Here is a 25,528-nt window from a genome sequence, read left to right as displayed (position 1 = left end):
CGTATGTGAGCGGCTGACTCATGGTGAGTACAAGCAACTTAACCTGAAATAAAAATGAATCAGTAGTTGTGGATGGCTGAATGTGGCTTGAATGTGAATCATTTCGTTTTAGGGGAATACAAAGGAAAAGCACTTGAGTGCTTGTGGTTTTTTCTGTCCCGTCGGACAGCATCATGTGTTTGATAAAAAAAGGTTAAACACACTCGATATTGAAATCTGACTTTTCATTGACATTTTGATGTCTTGGGAAATCTGAGCACAGTTTAAAACAATAATGAGATCTCTGTTAAAGAGAAGCAGAACCAGTATTTCTCAATGTGAGATTAAATGGAGAAACAACTTCAGCAGGTTTAAAATTTGACTCATCTTAAACTTCTCTTCACATCAAAGTGTCAACCTGTTTTCAACCTTTGAATTTTTCTTTAGAGAGAAACGGCATGAGAAATGCCAGAGTTTATATTATCACTGATATCTGAGCTTGAGACATTGAGATCTCACCTGAATCAAAGGAGACAAAATGTTCTCGAGAGAAGCAGAACCTGTTGCTTTCTAGGAGAAAGATCATGGAGAGATTGACTCATCTTAAACCTCTCGACATCAAAGAGATAACTGATTTAACACATATCAAGTATGTTGGCGGTAAATGAATGTTTTTAGGTTGATTCAGTAATATCAAGTAATATTTTTGACTTGAGAGTCCAGTTAGTTTAGATGTTGCCTTTTTAATCAGAAGAGATCTAAATCAAAAGACTTTATGTAGAATACATTTTTATAGATACTTTATTTTTTATATCTTTTTTAATATTATTCACATTATAATATTAAACTTTGTTTCTGATGTTAAAGCCAACACATATTTCTAGGGCTGTAAAAAACCTAGTAATAAAAAGGTATTGAATATTACTTTATAATATAATAAATATTTTTGAAACATAATATACATAAATATTGTTTTTGATGTCAAAGCCAGCATACATTTCTAGTGGTGTAAAAATGCGTCTGACAATTAAAAACATTGATTACAGAATTTATTGATATTCATAACAGTAATATAGCAGTTGCAGGTTACCACACTTCGCAGTGTATTGGGGCTTTTTTGTCCATGAGAAAAAGGGCAAAAATGATCTCATCTGTAATTTTGCTTTCATGTGGCTTGAAATTTGACTCATCCTGAGCGTCTTTTCACATTGAAGTGTCGACCCTTTGATTGAGATCTCTTCTAAAACTAGAGGAGACACATGTGAGACACTAGACTTATTTCCATGAGAAAAAAGGGAAAAAGTGTCTGGGACTGGATTTGCTCTCCAGTCAATGCCTTCATGCATTTTAAATGCATTTAAATGTCGACTTTTTGATTGAGCCCCTTTTGAAACTAGAGGAGACAGATGTGAGATACTAGATCTTTTCATTGAGATTTTGATGCCTTGGCAAATCTGAGCACTTTCTTCCTTCAGAAAAATGGTCAAATTTGCTATTTAATGCCTAGGAAAAACACTTGAGACATTAAAGAGATTGGACTGGATATGACTCTGCTTCTACAGCACCAAAGGCGACACGATTTACTCCTGCTTGATTTAATATCAGCAAATCAGCACCTGATTCCACAGCTTTTGTTTACACAGAGCCGGACAAAGAGCGGCGAGCTGCGAGAACTGCAGCGGAGCGACATGTCAGGGCGTGTCCCGTCTGCATGCGTAACACCGAGGAGCCTTTTCGCCCGCGGCACACGCAGGGCCCAGATGGCAAACTTCTCTCTCACTGCATTTGTGTAGACTACATGAGAATCAACAAAAGGCAGACTGCTGTTTCATGATAATGACCACGCCTCAGACTAATAAAAGCCCAGAACGGCGCAGGGGTAATTGGGGCCGAGTTGTCATGGTGTGATTATAACCGAGAATACTAATATCAGTGAGTCAGGTCCTGTACAGTACGTAACAGACGTTTCAGTTTCAGGTGGATTAAGCAGAAACACGAACACACGGTCCCTCAAGCTATACGACATCAAGTGAGAAACACAAACAGAGTTTTGGGAGTGCGTCAATACTTCTCCATGACTTCACATTTTCTTTATGACACTGTATTCAGACGGCTTTCCTGGAACATGTATTTAAAGGATGATGTGACAGAAATGAACTTTATTATGGAATAATTTTTTGCATTCCAGAATTATATCTCAGGGCATTTTTTCCTAATTGAGCTGATCACTCTCAGCTGTTGCGTACACAGTCCAACCAAAAATAAATAAATAAATAAATAAATAAAAACAATAAACAATAATAATAATAATAATAATATTCATTTTTACTTATTCATCAAATGAGCTACACATTCAAAAACATTTACTGGACATTTTACATCCAGTAAATACAGATCTGATGTTAAAAATTTTGGGATCATTTATAAAGATATATATAAAAATTGAAAATATATTTTAAATATTCATTATTAAATATGATTAAAATTATTTGTTATTAAATACATAAATATTATTTTAAGAAATGAATATTTTTATTGAGCAAGGACGCATAAAATTGATCAAAAGTTGACAGGAAATGCATTTCTAAAATTACTAAATATTTCTGTTACAAAAACACTGTTTTACTTTCTATTCATCAGAGTCCTGAAAGAAAATTTAATCAGTTTACACACAAAAATAAAGGTTACTTGAGCAGCAAATCGGCATATTATAATAATATTTGAAAGATCATGTGACAAATAATGATGCTGGAAATTCAGCTTTGCATCACAGAATAAATTACATTTTACAATTTATTCAAATGGAAAACAGTTTTTTTATTGCAATAATATTTCATAATTTTGCCATTTTTACTGAATTTTTTTGTCATTTATATACATTCATGGTTGGTGGGAGGGAGTTTTTTTTAAACATTTTAAAAATCTTACTGAACACAAACTTTTGAACAGTAGCATTTATAAACCTAGAATAAGATACTATGAAGCATAATGTTAGATAGCATACAAAAACTAATTCACTACAAAAGGAAGTTTTTGCATCCACACTCTTAATATCTGTAGTAATTTTGCCACTTTTAGTGGCATTTTTGCACCCAGGCCTGTTAATTTCTGCCCCTGCTGTTTAAATACATGAACTGGAAGCATTAAGGTTGTTAAATGCAGGAGATTCGATGGTCTGACAGCTTTAGGCGCCGACGCTTGACTTACAGCCCCAGTTGAGGCGAGCAGGATCTGGACGGCCGTGAGTCACCACAGTCTTTGTGAAGTGACTCTTGGTGGCCTGTAAACAGATATTCATCATATCTGTATTACACATGCTTTCGGCTCCAACATGTCTGTCAAGCTCTTTTATGCCTCTCGTCTTCTCATCGTTCCCCCTGTTTCCCGGCTTTGGCTGACCTTGACTTCTCGCCTCTCACTAGATAAGATAATGGTTATGACACTGGATTGTGTTTGTCTTATGCTTTACATGATGGTGCTAAATGTGCTTAGAACATCAGGAAAAATTTTGCCAAAGAGATTTACAGTAGCATGTGAAAAAAAGAAAAACTGGGAACAGTAAGTAGGCGTTGTGTAATGAAACAACTTCCTGTATTTTTTGCTGACTCACAACAGAGGGTGTGGTCAGGAAGACACAAGTGGGCAGAATGCGCTTGTGAACCAGGTGCTTATGATCCATATGCTTGCTTTTTCAGTTTTGTAGTTTTCAAATTATATATAGGGAACTATGTCAAAACAAAAGATTTTCTTGCTTCTAAGTGCATAAGACTAAGAAAGAAAGACTAAGACATTCTGAGTCATACTAATTTCAATAGATTTTTCATTCAAATTGTTACCCTGACAGTATCATTTGTAATAAAAAAAACTAGAAAATGCACTTGAAAATTTCATTAGTTTATAAAAATATCAATATGTTTTGGTTTACTGCTATAAATACATTTTTTAGATAGTGGTGTGTATACATTAACATTTATGTGAAAGATATTAAAACAAAATATAGATACTGACAGTATTTTCAGGGACAAATTGTGAAAGATATTAAAACATAAAATATAATCTCTGTATGATGCTGACAGCATTTTCAGAGGCACATAAGACAAATAAAAATACTAAAAAAATTATTAATCATGTGTGATTAATTTAATCTAAATGTTCACCGTTCTGGGCTTTTAAAGTGAATCTCAGTTTATGCAAATATTCAAATGTTTTGTTTACTGAACAAAAATATTAGTACATGGTATATTAGTACAGTACATAAAAATATGAAATACTGAAACAAAATATAATCTCTGGGTGATACTGAAAGTAGTTTTAGGGGCACAAATAATACAAACAAAAATACTAATAAATTCATTAACCATAATACATCATTAATTTTAATTACAAAAAAATACTCAAACGGTCATGCTGATATTATATCAATAAATTTTAACTAAAAAAAATAAAAAAAATAAAAAAATTATTCAAACGGTCATGCTGATATTATATCAATAAATTTTAACTAAAAAAATAATATATAAATAATTTTTTTTTTTTTTTTTTTTCACAATATATCACTTATACATTTTAAAATGTGAGGTGAATTTCACTAGTCTATAAAAATACCAAAATGTTTTTTTTACTAACCTAAATTCCATCTTTAGGTACTCATGTATACATAAAACTATGCATGTAAAAGATATTAAGACATATAAAATATAGTCTTTGTGTGATCCTAACAGTATTTCAGGGGGTTTTCATCAGTATTTTCCCGCACGTGTCTAATTTTGCCCACTGCGAGAGATGTTTCACCAGTACCTCTAAAATAGAGCTAGTTCCTGATTTTATTTCAAGTTTCACGTCAAACATTGTGTTGCAAATTACTGACGCTGGATAATACACCTGCAATAAAAAAGGCCATTTCACATGCTTTTGATTTAAATAAGGCACTGTAATTCTAAAGCAATGCTGTAAAGGTATGTTTCTCCTATCATGCATGTATAAAATACCCAAATAATGTAAAAGTCAGATAAATGTCAAATGAAGGTCTGGGGTCATTTGCCTATAACCTTTAAGTTGCGGCAGCAAAATCTTCAAATACATCTGAGCTTCAGGATGACTGCTACAGCTGCGCAGTTTCACCCTCTCCTTGCAAAATCTGCTCTGCACCTGCTGCTGGAGATACAGTATTAAAAACAATTTCAAGAAAAAGTATCAGATCAATCTGCCCACATTTGCTGTAGAATGAGCAGGCCTGTCTGCAGGATGTTTTTGTCTTGAGGGTAAGCAAGCATGATTACAAGTTTACCCATTTCCTCGTATGATTCGAGTAATTACTCCCTCAATTAAACTAATAAACTTCCAGCGCTGGGGTTCACAGTTTGTTTTTCCAAGGAAAGCATGGGAAACAAATGTTTTTCTTAATTTTGGTGCCTATTAATTGACACATTAATGATTACATCAATAACTTCACTTAGAGAATTAAAAATGAATAGTGCATACAGTGATGTGGGGGGGGGAGTTTTTTTTTTTTACATTTTTTTATCAGTTTCAGCTTCCTACAGTAGTTCATTAAAGGTCAGATGAGTTTTCTGGTGTGGAGCAGCACCTGTAGCTCTATATGCAGTAAGTGTGAGGTTAGCTTGGACAGTGAATGTGAGCGGTTAGAAGCTCATGATCCTGGCAAAGGTCCAGAGCCTTCATGTCCTGAGGTGACCTTTAGAGTGACCCAATCTGAACCCCTCAGTGCTGAGACCCTCAGTTACACATGCTGCTTATCACTGAACAACATCAGTTTATGATGTGCGTTGACATTTATGGGAAATGTCAACATCAGTTATATGATATGACTGTAATATGCATCAAAGCATTCAGCTGGGTTTATTGGGGTTAAAAAAAAAAAACTAAATAATATTATGTAAATAATATATTTTATTACATTATATAATAAAAGTAAATTTCATGTCAGATTGTGGTTTATATAAGATAAATTTGTGATAAGATAAAAGCCGGAAAAACAAAGCTGAGAAGATAATCTAAGAAAATCAATAGCATTTTATTATGTTTTGACATTAATATTATCTAATATACATGTTTTATTTATAAATTATATATAATAAAACAAAAGTAAATTTCATGTCAAATAATTTTTCTAATCATAGATTGTGGTTTATATAAAATTAAATTTATGATGAGAAAATACAAAAACAAAAGCTCAGAAAATAAAATAAAATCAAAGAAAATTCATAAGTTTATGATATGTATTGACATTTATGGGAAATGCCAACATCAGTTATAGGATATGACATAATATGCATCAAAGCATTCATTTGGGTTTATGCGAGTTAAAAATTAAATGTGTACACATACACACACACATATACATATAGTATATATATATATATACATATATATATATACATACACACACACACACACAGACAGACACACACAGAGAGAGAGAGAGAGGGAGAGAGAGGGAGGTTTCATTTCATTATCATTTAATTTTAAATCATAGACTGTGGTTTATATAAATTAGATTGTGGTTTATATAAAATTAAAAATTTTAATAATTTAAGCCTGAAAAAAAAATTATAGAAGATTATAGTTTATATAAAAGTTTAAAGTGTATGAAATATTTTTAGGAAAGAATTTGTTTTTTTGTTTTTCTTTGAATTATTTGCTTTTCAAATATTATTCTGAACCTCAACCCACTTTCTGTAAAACACTTGTGTCTTCACCTACACATATAATATTTTTAATCACCTTACTAACCACCGATTAAGAACCAATGACTGTTCTTATTTTAACAAACAATGACTCACTCTAAAGTCACAAATATTTTGGTGACCTTAACCCATAAGCCTGTATCTGACTTATAGCATTTATGACAAACTCATGATTCAACCGCTTGATTTAACCGACACCCATTAGTGTTAATAGTGGGAGTGGACTAAATTTGACATCTGCATAATCCAAATTGTGCAAAATGCATGCACAAACACATCTGCAAAATGAAATTTGCAGATATGAAAAATTGCAATCTTAAATCAAGATCTATGTAAAAATCAACTTTTTTTTCCTTTTTTCCTTTTTTTTTTTTTAGTACATCTAAAATGCCACTGCACAGTTAGATAGAATTAATTGCACCATGATTTACTGGTTAATACAACATATTCTTCCTGGTAACATGCTAGTCGAATAACAAAAACAAAAACAAATCTATTATTAGTCACACTCAGGAAATGCATCCTTCAAAAATCAACGCAAGCAGAAATGCAATGGCACAAAATGTTGTCTTTATGTCAACAACATGAAGCTTGTATCTAATATGTAAGTGACATTTTAGCGTGTTACACGTGTCCTCACACACAGACTCTGGGAATGCATGTAAACCACAACTCAACCACTCTGTTCGCGACTGGCAGACAGATCGTAGGAGGACAGCTCAACACAAACACACCGTTAAAATAAACAGTCACAAGTCTGACCACAGAAAAAGACAAATGTCAAACTGATCGTGTTTTTCAGGGAAACATTTATTGTGAGTGATAAGTGTTCATGTTACATGGCTGTGCATCGGCTCTTTAACAATCCTTCAGCTAGTTTGGCAGTGCTGCTCAGTTGTTTGTCTTTACAAGTCCACAGTAGCTTAGCTTGAAAATAAATAAAGCATGCTGCCTTCAAGTCATGTCAGAGTCATATACACCATGATGGTTAATTATTAAAGAGACTTTTTGTGTAGGGTTCGTGTCGATGATAAAATCACATTAGAAGCTAATGGCTATAGAGCACAACAGTTGGGTTCCAGAAGTACAGTCCCATTCATCTTCTCAATAGAGTTATAGCATTATTGTATAAACCTTTCAAGACAGATCCACATGAGCTCCGTATAACATATAATCATCTACATGAGACGTTCTTCTGTGTAAGTTAATGATTTCAAGGCAAATTTCATGGAATGAGAGTCCACTTTCTCAAAGCAAATTTACAGAAAGAGATAAGGAAAGAGACTGATGCCATCAAAACAAATGTAAATTAATCTAAAATAACAAATTCAATTAATAATAATTAAAAAATAATAATCTAATTAAAATTAAATAAATTCAAATTAACTATTCAAAGATTTGTATTATATTTTATACAAACAATATCTAATAAACAAGGAATGACTGCACATCAAGAGTTCTACATAATATTTTATAGAGTATTATTTCCAAAAAAAATTAAACTACACCGTCTTGTACTTTTGCCTTTTTCTCAGATTTCCATACATTTTAGGAGCAAGATGTAAAGTTTGTGATTCATCTTCCAGCTGGTTGGTCTTCATAGTTTAAAACTCAAATGTTTTCAAGATTAGAATAGATAATGGATAATAGAATTATAAACAGATAATGAATGAGAAAAATACTTGTGGAACCAAGGGTGTGAATGTTGATATAATGTAAAACTAATTTGTAAACATTTTGTGAAATACATTTTCAGTCATTATATGCGGTTGCACAAGAATGATAAAATATATATTTTTTACAATTCATCTTAAATTGCACCTAATGTGCATAATTTCTTCTTCATTTAGACTAAAAATGCATTGTAAGGTTCCCAGCTAACAAAAATGTTCTAAGAACGTTTAACGTTACTATGCATTAAGTTATGAAAATATTACTTCTGACAAAAGTGTGAACATTCTAAATATCTAAATGTTTCAAAAACTTTTTTTTTCCTTCTTTTTTTTTGGGGTTATGCAAACATTTCATTTAATAATTTTGCAAACATTATGGGAACGTTACTTTCGAATGTTCTCTGAACATTCCAAAACAATGACACACATTAGATAAGTGTGCATCTCACGAACTTTGAATGAACACTGTATTAACATTCTAACCAAGTTCTGTGAACATTCCCTGTTAGCTGGGTTAAAGACACATAAATATGCTCAACTCATCCGTATTATTTCAAGCCAAATCACTTCACATCATAATTATGACTTCCGAACTCTTAAGTAGGAACTTCCCAGGAGGACCTGAAGACAGAATAAACACTGTGCGCTGAGTGAGTAGCTGACCTCAAGTGCTACGGCCCACGTCTGACGCCATTCTGCTGGACGACAGTCTCTCCTCGCAGTGACCTGCACAAAACAACACAAACTTCAGTTAACAGAGCTCAAGCAGCTTCCAGAATCACAACGATTAAAGTAAACATCAGGAGAGAGGGAGCGCCGCGGGCTGCGGCACCTGTCTGTGAGCGTTTCTCTGCAGACGTGCAGTAATAGCAGGGCTGAGGTTTCAGGGCCTGAGGCCGTGCCCTCAACAGCCCCCGTTTCTGCTTTTTTGTTTTCTTTTCCACCCCCTCCTCCCCGATCCACAGCGAGTCATGAGTGAGAGAAGTCTCTTTGTTCACAGAGCGAGCAGGCAGACTTCATTACACACAGACTCAAGCACCGAAGTTAATGACCGCCACAGATTCAACTTTTAGAATATATATATTAGTTGATCTCATTTGCTTTTGAAGGTCAAAAACAAGATACATTCTCAGAGTTTGGTTAACGTTCTTACAAGGTTCTCTCAAAGTTACGAACAAATGCTCTTCCATTGTTAATAGAACTGTTCATAGTTATCTGGTCTGTAATAGTGTTCTCAAAATGTTAGCACAAATTGTTCATGGAACATTTTATTTCTGAATAACACTATTTCGTCAAATGTTTTTTATATATATATATATATATATATATAAAATGTTAGCACAAATTGTTCATTATATATATATATATATATATATATATATATATATATATAATATATATATATATATATATATATATATATATATATATACATACATATACATATACATATATATATATATATATATATATATAATTAATGTTACTATTTTTTTTTAGAGTGTTCAGAGAACAACATATACAAAATTCTAAAATGGAATGTTCCCATAACATTTTCGTAAACAAAAAAAAAAATTAAATTAAATAAATAAAAATGTTAAACATTATTATGTCACGTCAGCACATATAGAAATAATGCCATCTGAGATTTTAGGATTTTCATCAAAATGAATAGGGCTTTGAGATGATAATCTAGTTAACCTCACCAAAAAAAAAAAAAAAAAATTGAGAAAAATTTTTTTGGAAGGAGATTTAATGGAGTTCCGGTTTAAGTAAAGATGTTTCTCCTACATTTGTTTACATAAAACAGAAAGCCAGATACAGTATAAGTCAATTGTTGGCATATAGTAAGATGTTTTATACAAGTATTGTTCTAATACTCTAAACGAGACATTTGATATTAACTTTTTCTGCAAGATCATAATATGAATGCTAAAAAGTCTCATTTTGATCTTTATTCCCACAAAACCATGTAGCTATTAAAACATTATATTTTGGATTTATCTTTCCCATAGAGAAAAACAACATGGTCTGAACACATTTGCATCAAACAGTTTTTCGAAAAATAAATATCACACCACACTTTTTTTCAATAATCAAGGTGGCAAAAAGCAAATAGTTTGCGGCAATCACGATTCAGTGGAAAAGCAGTGGTGCAACCTGTGCTAGAAAATGATGTCAAAAACAAATACATTAACCCACACAGTGCTTAAATTTGCATTGTGCTGAGCGACTGTCTCCCTCACAACTTCAACCACAGGATCTTGTGTTAATCCCCCCTCTGCAAAGTCATTGATCAAGGATGTTGTTGGTTAATGGCTGAGAAACGGATAAAAGCCCACATCCTTGAATAATACATAAGCTATGACAAGGCTGAGAGATTTAACAGGAAAGAGTCTGATTAGAGTAAAACACGCTATCACAATAAATATACATTTAAAAAAAATTATATAAATAAAGAAATGAAAATAAAGAAATTAACTGTATTAATTAAAATAAACAAATTATGAAAATAATAAATAAATAAATAAACAAATTATGAAAATAATAAATAAATAAATAAATAAATAAAATTAATTGATTTAAATAATTAAAAAATATTAAAGCAAAACAAATTTATTACATTTATTCAATTAAATAAATATTTAATTGATTTAAATAAAGTAAAAAAAAATCTTTAAACAAAACTTAAATTAATTAAAAAAAAAAAAAAAATCACATTTAAGAGAACAAGTCATATATCTGCCCAAAATGAAAAACTAGAAATGCAATATTTTCTTCTAGACCATAATGAGATTATATTGTAGAACAAATGGAGATGTTTTCGCTTCTTTTGTTTGTCCTGAAAATAAAAAGTGCACTAGTAATCTTAAAGTGCGCTCAGTTTTTGAATAGTAGCAAATATTGCAATCAAAAATCTCAATATTATCTAATCAATATAATCAACTAAAGTAAATAAAACCTGCTCTGCAATCTCTATTAAGTCTCCCGAGTTATAAAAGTCCTCAGTCTGAGCAATAACCTTGACCTAGTGCTAATTCAACTGCACAGTCTTTATTCAAAAAATAACTCAAGTGTGGAAAGAGCGCGGTGTGAGGAAGCGTTTGAGTAGGAGTGAAGGCGAGGCTCGCACCCGTCTCACTGTCAGCGCTGGAGGGGACGTGCTGCTCGTGACTAAAGAGATAACAGCCAGAAAAGCCTGATGGGAAACCCGACACTGTGGCCGAGTGTGCCTAGATACTTACACACACAGGCCCACACAGAGACTATGTACACATGCAACCAGACCAAAAACACAATATACACAACTTCATGTGGGGCAATTTAAGTATCGTTATAAAACACATGCATCCTGGATGCCGATAAGCAATACAGTTAGCTATGACACAAAACACCTGTTTGCTATAGCACCTAAAATATTACGAACACAAACTTTTATTAAAACACCTATTGGAAAAAATGGTGCAGAAACAATTTTCCCTCAGGAACTGCTAGTAAAATTCACAAATAATTACAAGAAATGGCAAGTAACACATCAAATTAAACAAGACTGAAATAGTATTTTCTTATTAAAAAAAAATCCATGTGCATGTATATTGCATATCACTTTTGAGTCTGGTTTTGCTTGAGGTTTTTTTCTTTTTCTTTTTTTTTTTTAAACCAGAGTATCAACAAGAGCTTTACTGCAATACGACCACAATGGATATACTTCCAACAAAAAAACAAAACAATAGCAGGTTACGAGAAACTCCTGACGCCAGCACTCACACCCTTCAACAACACGGCGTCCCTGTCCATGAAATATTCACGCCGCTCCGCAGGTTACTGGCGAGCGAGTCTTTGACCTGTTAATTGATGCGTGAGTGAGATTAATGTCTCTATTTCTCCTAGTGGTTATTCTTTAAAGATCCAAGTGCCAACAAGCCTCTCGGTTTCAGCCTGCGCTGACGAATGCTGTAAGGAGAGACATTTGTATGGGTTGAGTAGTTTTTGTGTATATTTACTGATGCTTTTGATCATTAATTCTGTGCATGTGGATGTGCATTAGATCTAATATATAAATATTTATATATAAAAAAATAAGTGAATGCAAAAATGTCTGTTTCACCACATGCATTTGGATTTTTTGTTGTAGTCACTGGCTAAATCAGTCACCGATTACTCCTTCCTTGCTGAAAAATACAATATAGAAACAGATGTGGCATGAAGGTACAACTTTTAATAGAAATAATAATAATGGTACAAGAGTCCATGAATTGTTTGAAACATTGGGCTCTAGTGCTCACCAAGTCTATATTTATGAGATCAAAAATACAGAGAAATTATGAAATATTATTACAACTTAATAACTGTCTTCTATTTGAATATATTGGAAAATGTAATTTATTCCTGTGATCAAAGCTGAATTTTCAGCATCATTACTCCAGTCTTCAATGTCACATGATTCTTCAGAAATCATACTAATATGCTGATTTAGTGCTCAAGAAACATTTATTATCATCATCAATGCAGAAAACATTGTGCTGCTTAATATTTTTGTGGAATACATTGTTGTTGAATACAAAATTCAAAAGAGCAGCATTTATTTGAAATAAAAACCTTTTGTAACATTATAAAATGTCACTTTTGATCCGTATAATGCATCCTTACTGAATAAGAGTATTCATTTCTTTGAAAATCTTTTGAATTGTAGTGTACATTATGAGTCTCTAATTTTATGAGATATAAATCCTGTTTCAACATAGAAAATAATTGCATATGCACATAACACATACTGTAGGGTGTAAAAATTCAAACAGCTTGAACAGGAGATTTAAGAAATATCCTAAAATGACTGTCATCGCAAATGTGTAATGTTTTGCTCCGAAAATGCACTTTACATTAATAATTGCCATGCTATTTGTGTTCCGGATGACGTAATAGCAAATATGCAGCTTTATGGCCGGGAAGCACGGCAGCGGGAATCTATGGACACTCGAGGGGAATATAGGCAAACATCCGGGCGCGTCTTTGCTGAGCTCTCATAACCTAATGTGTGTCATCAGCGTGTGATCGCATGCTGACGCAAGCACAGACACCTTTATATCATATCTATTACTCTAGGCCGGTTAATAAATGAGTTCCAAATTAGAAAATGGTGATTAGTTACCGTCTCCAGCATAAGCAGAGGAAAGAAGGCAAGCTGTGTGAAAAAGCACCAGTCACGTAGGTGGATGGTAGGCGAGTAATTTCTTCACACACAAAGGTTCCTGCCAGATATCAATCAAAAATGTGTGCTTTCTCAACTGGATTAGATAGAGAAGGACAGGTTATGACACACACTTTTTTCACAAAGGAGACAAAGTCAAGTTTACACTGATTCTTAGTCAAATTTGTGCAGTGTCTGAATTAACTCACCACAGTGCAGTACAGGATTTAGTCAGACAGTGAGAAAGACAATACGCGGTTTCCCATCGCCTTCACGCCACTATAATTCACCGAACACTGTTCTGTCTGATGTGCTGCATTAAGGAACACTGAGCAGATCACAATCTATTTTCTTCTAAATTATTTATCAGCTCAATAGGTTTCTGATAAAGTTATAGGAATTATTATTCAGACAGTCTGCAGTCAGTTGTGGAGGTCATGTGGGAGCTGGTAGACTTCAGAGGCGTTGTGCTTTTCTCTCAATCGAGGTCAAAGAGTATTTGTCAAAGGGAGCATGAGAATTTACATTTGTTTTATTCAATGCAAAAATATCAACAAGGAGAGAAACAGCACACAAGAAAGTGTCTGAACGGCCGCTGCTGAGAGGGTTAAAAATAGCACCTTCAAATGGTAAACAAAACAGTTTAAACAGGAAGTGAGAGGCTAATATCTGTGTGCGTGTGTGAGGAGACTGTTCATGAGAAAACACCAAATTCACCAATTTAAATTATTCTGAAAATCTCAATCTCCATATATTGCTGAATATATTAATGTGACCTTCAGGTGACAAAAAGGTCAAAACATGAGGCCTAAAAAACAGGTCTTAAAAAGAAAATGCATGATGCACTTAGAGTGTGTGTTTCACTCTACTTAAATTAATTTGTTTAGAAATTAGGCAGGTTTATTAACCATAACTAGAATTAGAACTAAAATGAGAAATGTTTCTGATTTAAATGGGCCACATGTAAAAAGTTTAACATGTGCATGAGGTCTCTATTAATTCTGTTTAGTTGCTGTGACATACACTTTCAAAATAAGATGGAAAGATGAGCATTATGAAGTGATTGTGTCTATAGTGATTAAGCTGGATTGTATCAAATCAAATAAACAATAATAGCCTCAAATTAGAATTTTTAAAAAATGAAAAAAATGCTCAAATTTAAAACCAGTAGCTCACAAGCAAACTTTCAAAGAAACTACTCGTGTAGTAAGTTCACCGAAATTCAGTCATTAAATTTGTAATCTCTAAAATACATCCTAAAACCATCTTCAACAAATTTCAGCTGTACACCGTCCCAATTTGACACCTCGAAATGAATTTATGAAAGAAATATTTAATCAGTCACTGAATCGTCGTAAAATCGGTAGTTTCAAATGAGAGAAAACTGAGTCATAACCAAAATGAATATCACAAATGGTGTCCTTAAGATGTCTGTATCAAAACACTCATGGCCTGAAAAACAGACTTCTCTCTCTCTCTCTCTCTTTCTCTCTCTCTCTCTCTCTCTCTGACTTTTTGATGGGCATTTGTTGTTGCTGAAAAGGTTAAAGATTTTTCCTACCGAAACTGAGTGGGTTGTGAGAGAACAAGCTCAAGAGGCAAATTTCCCCTTAGTGTCTCTATAATATCACCTAAACCCATCAGTTTCAAAATGACTTAAGAATTTGTTTATATAAAAACAACTACAAGACAAATGTGTCTCCAAATTAAAGTTTGCACAATAATTTTAAATGTATCATTTTAGAGAGAAAAAAACCCTGATGTAAACAACATGCAAAAGCACAAAGAACTATTTCTTTAGATCTTTAGGAGAAACCAAATATACCTCACTAAAGCATGTTTAGATATTTCTATAAAATTAGCCAATGAAGTGCACAATTTAGAAATAATTTAACCATGTTCAGATATCAGTGTTTTAGGGGGTTTTAGAAACCAAAACAACCCGAACCCTCAATCCAAGAACTTTCATCCAACAACAGAAAATCTCAATATCTACATTTCGAAAAAAAAATATGACGACGCTCTAAAAAGGGACACGGTTTACACTGCATTTCTACTTTATCAGAATTAGTCATTTGAGGCAGAGAGGAGAACAGAAGTGTGTTTGATGATCTCCGTGGTTAGGCAAAGAGGAGCAAAGTGTCGTGGGCAGAGTGTCGAATCCACTCCTGTAGTTCTTGTCCTACGACGCAACAAAATAAGAAAAAGAAGATTACAAAAATATGTGAAAGCCTGAGAGAAGCAATTGGTCATTAAAGCAGTAGTTCAGACATGAGTGCTGCACACATGAAGGCAGTGCTGATGCAGATCTTCCTGAAGAAGATCAAAACAAATGTAACAGCACTTTTCTCATTTCCAGCTCTTTCATAGCATATCTTTTTTGTTGCGGTGAGCTTCACACAATTTAATGCTTTATAGTGTCAAAATATAACATTTTTCACTTTCATGCAAACTCTTCTAATCTTTCTGCACATATGTTTGCATTATCATCTAACAAACCTGCTACAGTTTTTACCAAGAGCGCACGCAAAAAAAATCGCCGGAGCCCGAACGTTATGAGCAACACAGATGATGACAACTCTAAAACGTATAGTTTGAGTAAAATCATACGCTGTTTTTGACTGCTGATAACAAGTTACTCCTACACACGCTGACAATTAATACTGAAACTTTCACAGTCAACACAGACCAGCCTTCGGCACAGCTCATCCACTCTTACCCACATATTTTTTTAAAGTATATAATTAAATTCCTTATTATTCTTCTATTAGTCAACACTGACTTGTCTAAAAGGACAGCTAAAAGATGCATGTGAAAAATGTCAGAGAAACACAACTATAATAATCAATACTATGACCAAAAGCAGTTCAAATATCCATAAAGAACTTTTTTTGTATTTATAAGTGATTTATTTGATAGCATAAAGGTCATTAGGTGAAGGCAAGACATTTATGTAAGCATGGAAACTTTGATGGCATGCTGTTTGCTCATTTCCTTTGGCTAATGCAGAGTGAAGTTTCAAAAATTAATTATAGGATAAACATCAAAAGCAAAAACAAAAAAAGGCAACAGTTTTAGCAACATTTTAGAAAGTACTAACGTGTCCACTGTGTGCAGCTGGGTATTTTTTTGTTCTTTTTGCTTCATGTGAGAGCGTTTGAGACTGCTGTTAAAATGTCTGCAGCCCTCCTACTGTCTGAGCAAAGCGGCACACAACCACAGGTGGGAGTACACACACACACACACACAAAAACAATACACAGACATGCACATTATACACTTCACACAGGCATAAAACCACTAAGGTGAATTTTGAAATGTAACATTTAAATGACAGATCTTGATGTGAGCAGATGAAATTGAAATGTGTCACTGAATGTATTTATACACAACTTTGGCCCATTGGCCTGTTTTTTTGGATCATAGACATAGAAACTAGTTTTTAATGTTGACCCTACAGCCAGATCTCACCTGAAAATGACTTTAATGGTCATTCTGTAGAAATAAAGGTCAAAGGAAACTATATTAATCTTATGGTTTACTAGTGATATTTTTTTCAGCTGCACCATGTGAAATATTTTGCAGACATGCTTAAACTGCACTATTAATAAAAGTATAAAAAACAACATTTTTGAATCTGGATCATCACTTAATCCCATATTTATCCCAGAATATCATCTAGTTACTAAAAGTGCTTTAATTAAGTGATTAATTAAAACTTGGATTTCTGTATTGACAGCGTATGCACCAAAACCCACCCAAATGCATCCGGATTATCAATTAATCCTATTAAACGTGGGATAAGCATTATTAGTGCAATCTGATCTGTACCTCAGCTGCATGTGTGCATGATACAAAAACGAATAATACTAGCGGAGAACAGTCCGTAAATTGATAGCTAGGAAGAAGCGATTGACACGTGCAACAAAACCCAACATAAAGCCCAGAGCAAGAGGCTTTCTGAATAACGCTGGCGATGTTCAGTGGAGGTTCCTGGAATGTTTGTCTTAACACAAAGATGATGAACTTAAAGATAAACCAAAATTACGCCCGAAAAACAAAACTGAAAAGTCTTGTGGTTTTCACTGAAAAAAAGAGAGAGAGAGAGAGAGAGAGAGAGAGAGAAAGAAAGAGAGAGAAAAAAAGTCAATATATTCAGGCTGAGACCGTACTATATTTTGTGGAGGATATGGTATTTTAGCCTGACATTTAAACATCCTATGCATTTGGTTAGCGCCATCTGTGCATTCAAAACCAACCCACGCACAACCAAACACAGCTCTCTCCCCTATTATCTCTCAGCAAACTGTTTTTAATATTAAATGTGCATAACTTCACTGTCAGAAAATGCATTTTATCTTTGATAATCACTGATCATCTGTTCCAGAATGCTGTTCAGACAGTGTACATAAACAAATGCCAATATTGTAGCTCATGAATGCAAACACAAAGACTGTTTATTCCGCTCTGCACAAAAAGCTGCAGAAATAGTCCCTTGTTGCGAGTAGTAAGACTAGTGCAGCTGTTCTTCAAAGAAACAAATAAAAGGTTAAAGGTCACAGTGAAATAGGCCGTGCTTCCCAACAGTTTCCAGTGAGGGAATTAAAAAAAATCATGAATAGCAAACAGACTAAGTCTTTAAGACTTAAGCGGACAGATGGTTATTGCACTGAAGAATTCACATTCCTAAAAACCCAGAAGGCCGGTTAATTCATGTGTACTTAGTATGGTTGGTTATGCAGTGTTTTGTGTTGAATTTCGGAGTACACCGCATGTAAGACGGTCTTGTATCAGCAATGCAATTATTTATCATTTACATTTATGCACTAAGCATACATTTTCATCCAAACCAATTTACAAGAGGTGCAAAAGCAAATTTGTTAAAGAACAATAGAATCATTAAAAAAATGGTTTCAGTTTATCTAGTTTATATTACATGCATGGTTATTCAGTGATGCATTTCCGTGTTGTAATAGTAACAGTAAGTTCACCTAAAATGTGAAAATGTTCATTCTAAAGAACTTTGTATGAGCCCATTACGTATTTCCTTGTCACTGCTTAAATACGAGGCCTTGCTCAATTTCCTCGCTCAAAGCAAAACAATTGTGCCATCGGACAGCTTTCAGATAACTACAATGTGGAAGTCAGCTCGAGTTTCAAGTTGTCTCAGACATGTGCAATTTACAATACTTCTTTTACAGCATCTCTGCTTTCAGGAGCGACAATCTGCTCTTATCTTCTGTTGTCATCATCTTGTTTTCATACTGTAAATTTGCGAGCCCTCGACAGTTTTCAGTCCATCATGGGAGAAGACTGCGATGACTATGCAGTAAAAAGCCCAAATACAGCTGCTTTGGAACATTGCATTGGTTTCACAAAGTGCCTAATGCACATTAACAGAGCTAAACATGAAACCACGCTTTTCCTTATTTGATGGACGGCAGTGTTCAGAGCAGAGTAAATGCACTCGTCTTAAAACAAATGCTCACTTTTATCTTTTACCTGAGTGTAAACTGTACTATGGTACTTTGTAAGCTTTCATCTGCATAATAGCATATATCTCCTACTGTGCTGAATAACATGATAAACTCTGATAAACCTCCAATAGGCTACACATTTTACTGATACATAAAGGCACAATATGAAGGACAGTGGAGGTGATAAACTGGTCATGTGGTCATTTCCTGTTTAAAAAATACATCTTGTGAGTTGGTGCTGTAATGGGTGGGTTGTAAAACAAAAATGGGTCACAGGTCTGTTTTGATCACAGAGAGCTGAAAAAAAAAACAAAGCTAAATGCAAATAATAAAATGCAACTAACCACACAAAAATCGAGCACAGTTTGGAAAATAGAATAGGCTTAGAAAACAGACTAATATCAAGCTGAGATGAAAACACATCCTCTCTCAAAGGTTGTGCATCAAAATTAAACTCCACAGTATTTTAGTGCCAATTAATCTGTTTAAAAATATGCATAAGGGGGGGATGCATTATGAGACATTTTACATACTGCAAATAGTATAAACATGATTAGTGGTTGATAATTTGCACTGGCTACAGAAAGCATGAAATTCAAAGGAATTGTCCCAAGTGGCATGTTCATATGTTTATAGCAATATTTATACACTCCAATTTGATATTAAGACCATTTATTAACTTTTGCATGGTAAACAATTTTAGAATGGTGTATAAATCAGAGTTCTGAAGCAATTTTAGATACCAAATGGCACATTCATGTTTATAGCAGTAGTACACACTCAAATGTTTGATTCTGAGGTCATGTATTAATTTTTCCACAGTAAACAATTTTAGAATGATGTAAAAATCTGAGTCCTGAAGCAAAACCAGAACCACTGATCCACGGTCTTTATCAGCCAGCGCAGTCAAATCGATGCTTCAGAACAAAGAGAACGCATGTCAAAGTGCTTCCTTTACACTCAACACACACCACGAACAGTCGCACACACATATATTCAGGCATAATCAACCTCCCTGCAACAGAAATACCCGGCACGCAAACAATACAGTCATATTCATCATATAGACACCCACAACTACTAACGCGCACTTTTCTAAAACACAACAGTCATCTCAAATATCCCTAAATCCAGCCTGAGCAAATCTTACTTCATTCCCTTAAAAATAAGCCATCAAACCAGCAGTTGTGATGGAAAAACAATTCAAAAGCAAACAACTCACCCGTCATTGTTAATTCAATGTAGACAACAAACATTTGACAATCTTCAATTTAAAGCTGATCCTTTATATGCCATTCTATAACCCTGCAACCGTTTCCACTGAGTAATAATGAAATAGTCAATGTGATATCATCTCTTATCAAGCTGTCGGTCCATTCGAAATCTCACTAGAAACCCATATTGAATTATAGTCGACTTTATGGAACACAACACCCTTACATCTGAAATTCAAACATTTTCTTCATCCACCCACAGTGTGTGAACTAGAATGTCATAATTAAAGGCTGCAGCCTACAGGCGCACGGCACACAAACGGCACATAATACAACGGGACTGCATTGATACTCCTATAAATCACTATTATTAGTTAACGAAGACAGTTAAAGATAAGATAAAATTAAGAAAAAACAAAACAGGTCTGATGTTGTAATAGCAAACAGGAAATGGCACACCATGGCTGCGTGAGAGAAACACAGAACCAAATCTAATACAGGTTTCAATGTTGCAAATTAAACAGCTGATGCACATTAAAATCTAAAATCAGCTTATTTTTTATATAAATTAAAGCAATTATTTTCCACACTTTGAAGGCAGTTGTATTGAAGATGACTGGATTGTGGATAAATACTCACCTGACTCATTTATTAAGCATTAAATCTGGAAACTTTTATGCTAAGTGTGTATTACAGTTTTTGTGTTGGCTGTAAATATAGCTTTCAACGCCCAATGTGTGTGAAACTCAAAAAAATCTGGGGTAAATGTGTGAGGAAACTCCAGCATGGGCAGCATTTGTTTCTTTATAAGTCATATTAATTGTGTGGCTTTTTGTATTAAGCACATGCATTTTTTTTTGCCCTCATTTTATACAATATGAAGAAACTTTCTGAAGCCTCTCTCTTAGTATATTCTTATTAAATTCAAGGAACTGTATTTTACTTTTTGTTAACACCAGAGCTGGACAAAAGTCTGCTTTAAAATATATACATTGTTCATTTTTCACTAATTTGGAATATAAAGAAATTATATTTGTGATGTAGATCGGAAGCCAGTTACTCATTTCCCCCCCAGCATCTTCTCTCAGATATCAATTTCAGTTCTCACACATTTAAGCTGAAGAAAAACTAAAATGCTGACATACAAAAGCAAATTCAAGAGGTTTAGATAAGAGGTGTAGCTCAGGAAATAAACGCCCTCAGAGGATCGGACTGCAAATGCAAATCTCCTTGTAATTCGGTTTATTTATATATATATATATATATATATATATATATATATATATATATATATATATATATATATATATATATATATATATATATATATATATATATATATATATATATATAAATAAATACAATGAAACATAACTATATAAAAAAATAAATAAATAAGGCCTTTGATATGAAAACATCTATTCTTGTAGAAGTGCAGCATATCCTACATGTAAAAAGCATTCTGTCAGGCCTAAAAATTTGCTATTTTTGTGATAACATCCAAATTAGATAATTTGATTTAGTCAAAATTATTATAAAGAGACTGAATCAACCAGAATAAATTAGACTATACCTATTAAAGTCATTATGAAGGGTGAGGGGTTGAAAAATCTCCTTAAGATAACTACACTGTTCACTTTTTAGTGTAAACTTATGACAGTGCTGGAGTTGTATAATTAAAATAACACAGTATTATTTTAATTATGCCTTTAGTGTACATTAGTGTGAAAATGAATCATCTTGAAAAAAAAAATTATAAATCAAGCTCCAAAAAACATGTAAATGAACAAACAAACAAAAAGGTGCTAATATGTTGCCATTTGTGAAAACTAACCTTTGGGTTTATGTTAATCTGGATATTTAATCACATTTCAGAATGTGGTTAGCAAAAGAGACAAATACTGAAACCCAGTATGATGACATTTAGAGATCAGATTAATATTTCAAAAGGCAAAGTAAGCCTAACAATCAAAATAAATTAGGTAAATCATCATTTAAAAAAAAAATGCTCATAAGGGACTGTTTTACTTTAATAAAAAAAAAGTTTAAATAGCTTTAATTTCATCAGACTGACTCAAAATAGCTCCAGGTGCTCTTTTAAAACAGGGAAATACCGTGTTAACTGGAGCAAAGCAGCACAGGATTCCACAGAAACCATAAGAATATTTAAAACCGTGGTTGTTCATGAGTAATGTCGCAAAAAAGCTGTCATCTAAATAAAAGAAGAGATTGATTCGGGACTTTAAATGTACCACCGCTCGACGGGTCTTGATCACAATCTATGCAGTGTCTGTGCTCTTCATCAAAATGCAAGCTTTTTTGTGAAATACTAAAGATCACACGTTTGTAAATGAAACTCCGATATTCAAGAGAGTTCCCTTTGTTTCAAAATGACTGACTCATTTGTGTCATATGGGGAGAGATAGCTGCGCTGAAACAACTCGATAAGAAAACAGAGCTGCAGCTTCAACAGGTGTTTGGCGACACCAACTGGCCGCATGCGGCATTACAACAAAATTAATAACCAGACTGCGGCTGTTCTACTTTTGCATAACTCTGTTCTTTGTACGAAAGACTTAAATGTTTGGAATTAGAACAAACTTTTTCCATTTGCAAATATATATCAAAAATCTGCTTTTAAAATTCATTGCACTCAAGTTTATTTGATCAAAGGAGAAAAAAGGCCTCTTTCCCACCCCTCCTTTCCCCTATTTTCTCCATTAAGCCCAACAAAAAGCCCCAAACAAATAAAATAAATAAAAGCCACAGAAGATATGGCAGATCAAAGGAGGAAAAACAGATGAAGATTTGAGAAAACATAATTTTTTGAGGGCTAGCCAGACACTTCTGTGCTCTGGCAAGTTTACACTGATCAGCCAGAGAGCTTTAAAAGCTTCTGGGCACCAGAGCAGCTGCAAACAATGAGCACTGCTGTGCTCTGATTGGTGGAGGAGAAGGAGTGGGCGGAGACTATAGAAATCAAACTCTTGTGACACATCTATCTATCTGTCATCTCTCTATCTATCTCTGCAGTCTTTTGACAGAGTGGCATTGCTTTCGTAAATTCCTAGTCACATAAGGTCGACTGAGTTTAAGAGTTGTAAGCGGGAAAATGACTGAAATCAAGAGTAGTTGTACACGTGCATAGCGGTTGGAGTGAAAAATAAGTCACTCATTTCAAACCGGTCAGATTGACCTTCCAACAAAGGGAAATTATACAGTTACAAGGCAACATCTCTGTTGCTGATATTAAGAACTGAGCAGAATTAAAAAGCACATCTCAAAATGACCAAATGCCATTCAAAATTCTGGGCTCAGTAAGATCAATTTGATTTGTTCAAAGAAATTAATACTTTTATTTAGCCATGATGCATTAAATGCATCAAAAGTGACAGTGAAGACATTTAGAATGTTACAAAAGATTTCTATTTCAAATAAATTCTGTTCTTTTGAACGTTCTAAATCATGAAAAAATAAAATGATCACGGTTTCCACAAAAATATGAAGCAGCACGACTGTTTTCAACATTGATAATAATTTTCAAATAAATTCTGTTCTTTTGTGGGTTATTGATGATGAAAATTCAGCTTTGATCACAGCAAAAAAAATACATTTTAAATTACAATAGAAAGAAGCTAATTTAAACTGTAATAATATTTCACAATATTAGTGTTATTACTCTAGAGACTTCTTTCAAACATCTATCCCACCCTAATCTTTCGAATGGTTGTGTACAAGGCTGGCTAAAAAGATTCTGACATCATTTACCTACTGGCACGTTGTTCCAAACCTGTATGAATTAATTTTTTTCCGTGAGGCACAAAAGAAGATATTTAGCAGAATGTCTAAGCTGCACATTTCCATACACTGAAAGTGAATCAAGTGCCATAAAGCATCATAAAAGTAGCTCATATCACACATAAGTATAAAAATTAAATTTATTCATTGAAAATCTTGCTTTAAACATCTTGATTTACCATTCACTTTCAATGTATTTAAAAGAGCAGCTTATTCTGCAAAAATAAATAAATAAATAAATAAACTAATGCAACTGTTGAAATTCGAAAATTATTTCTGACCGAGAGGACAATAATTTAAGCATGTATTCAGACCACAAACTATACTAAGAGAACTATACTAATAGTGAGTCATTCTCATCACACGGCTCTTTTATCCAAACCGCCCAAGCATGTAGCTGATGGCTAAATATCATCACCACCGTCATCTCGATCAGCAAACATCATCAATTTTTCCTCATTGCACCACACACTGGATCATCATGCATGACCAACCACATGAAAATATTTACAGAGAAAAAGCTAAAATGCATATACTATTTATTATGTTATTTGGTGTGTCATGTCCCAAAATGAAGTCATGCCTGTTCTGATAAACTGCAGGGAATAAACAATACTATATACAGGTATTAAAATGCGACTAAACATATAATCAGATATCAAAATAAAAAGGTTTACCTTTTAAATGTGAAGAGAAAACACTTCCTATATGTATTTGTCTGTTAAATCACTTACAAAATGGTCCTGTTCAGTCTATTTCTTGTTTATACTTTTGCATATTGTTGGGCAAGTATATTTATACATTTAAATAGTGGATTTTATTTTGCTTTTGTACAATAAACAGTCGTGCTATTGTGTGTGTAAAATCACGATAAATTGTTTTCGACTTGTGGTGAAGTGAAAGTTTGTAACAACAGCCCAAATATGTGAGATGCCTTACCCGTGATGAACTGATAAGCAAAGAGTTAACGCATTTACAATCTGCAATCTTGAGAATCTGCAGCACTGACTAAAAGCTGTAGAAAGTGGAGGGCCAGGACCACGCGGTGTCCTACTGTCATCGCGCATCAGCCAACGTATTCTCTGCACCCGTCGAAAAAATGTGCTGAATCGTACTACTAAAAAGAGAGGCCGAACGAAATGACTAAACCATTTCACAAACATTTCACGGCTTCTAATTCGGTTAGTTCGGTATGATGATAAATCGAACTGAAACCAAGCTCGGATGATCAAATAGGCAATTTTAGAGTCATCTAACACCTGATTCTACTCAAACAACTGATACTCGTCCTTTTCCTGTGACATTAAGATGACATTTAGCCAGCTTAACATCATCTTTACCAGAAATCATAACAACTCATATAAACTTATTTAAAAAGTCACCTTCTATCAAGTCTTTATGCAAAAATCTCAACCAATTCTATAACTGAGCAGATAAGAACACAGTAGAAGTAAAGTCTGGCCACATGAGAAATTATCTTTAAAAAAATATT

General features: G+C 33.7%; 1 long non-coding RNA gene across 1 annotated transcript in view; it reads right to left on the bottom strand.

Annotated features, from left to right (window-relative positions):
- Positions 1 to 7,478: 7,478 nt before the first annotated feature.
- The window catches only part of LOC122147289, a 34,332-nt gene continuing 16,282 nt past the window's right edge, over positions 7,479 to 25,528 (bottom strand). Inside the window, exon 2 of the long non-coding RNA XR_006161561.1 lies at positions 7,479 to 9,085. This is a non-coding gene — a long non-coding RNA (uncharacterized LOC122147289). The remainder of the gene's footprint in view (positions 9,086 to 25,528) is intronic.

Source organism: Cyprinus carpio, chromosome A13 (genome assembly GCF_018340385.1).
Source record: "Cyprinus carpio isolate SPL01 chromosome A13, ASM1834038v1, whole genome shotgun sequence".
Taxonomy (NCBI): Eukaryota; Metazoa; Chordata; class Actinopteri; order Cypriniformes; family Cyprinidae; genus Cyprinus; species Cyprinus carpio.
This window is presented reverse-complemented; position numbering and strand designations above follow the sequence as displayed.